Source organism: Dipodomys spectabilis, unplaced genomic scaffold (assembly GCF_019054845.1).
Source record: "Dipodomys spectabilis isolate Male_0828 unplaced genomic scaffold, ASM1905484v1 ptg000304l, whole genome shotgun sequence".
NCBI classification, from domain to species: domain Eukaryota; kingdom Metazoa; phylum Chordata; class Mammalia; order Rodentia; family Heteromyidae; genus Dipodomys; species Dipodomys spectabilis.
Genome location: NW_024870981.1, coordinates 1,260,001 through 1,260,686, shown reverse-complemented (window position 1 = coordinate 1,260,686; position 686 = coordinate 1,260,001).

Sequence of the window (686 nt, the reverse complement as noted above, 5' to 3'; positions counted from 1 at the left end):
TCTCTTGGGGGGGGGACGGCGCTCAGCTCGTGAGGCTGCTCCCCCGGTGTGGGGGAGGCACGTCGTCGCGGCGGCGGTGGCTTTTGAAGGGTCTTCTCGGATCGGTTTTGCTCACGACGAGGGTTCCTGCCAGCGGGACCGCCGGTACGCCACGGGGGCGATGGTGGTGAGATTCCCGCGTGCGTCCCTCGCTTGGGAGTTGGCCGTCCGAGGGGCCCGAAGCCGGCGTCACGACGTGCCTCCTCCCGCTGGGCGCCGCCTCGCGTGCCTGCGCGATGTTGTCCCGGGTTCGCGCGCCTCCCTCCCGCTTTGCCGTGCGTAGGCTTGCCCACATCGCATCGTCTCCTCCGTCTCGAGCCGTGTGGCTTCGTCCCCGCCCCTGTCCCGGATCCGGGGTGTTGTGCTCTCTCGGCGTGTCGCCGCCGCGTGCCCGGCGCGACCCCGGTTCCCGTGCCTGGCCCTGTCCACTCTGTGCGGGCGGTGTCCGCGTGTGAGCGTGTGAGCGTGTGTTGGGTTTGGTGTCGCCCGCCTCCCGGGGTCCCTGCCGCCGCCTCCGGCCGCCGCCGTTGGCCGGTGACTTGTCGCCGACGGGTCGTCGCCGCGGACCCCCGACCCCCTGCCGGCACCGCTGGTCCGCGGCGGCGCGGGTCGTTGTGCGCTCGGCCCCCGCGTCCATGCGAGCGAGT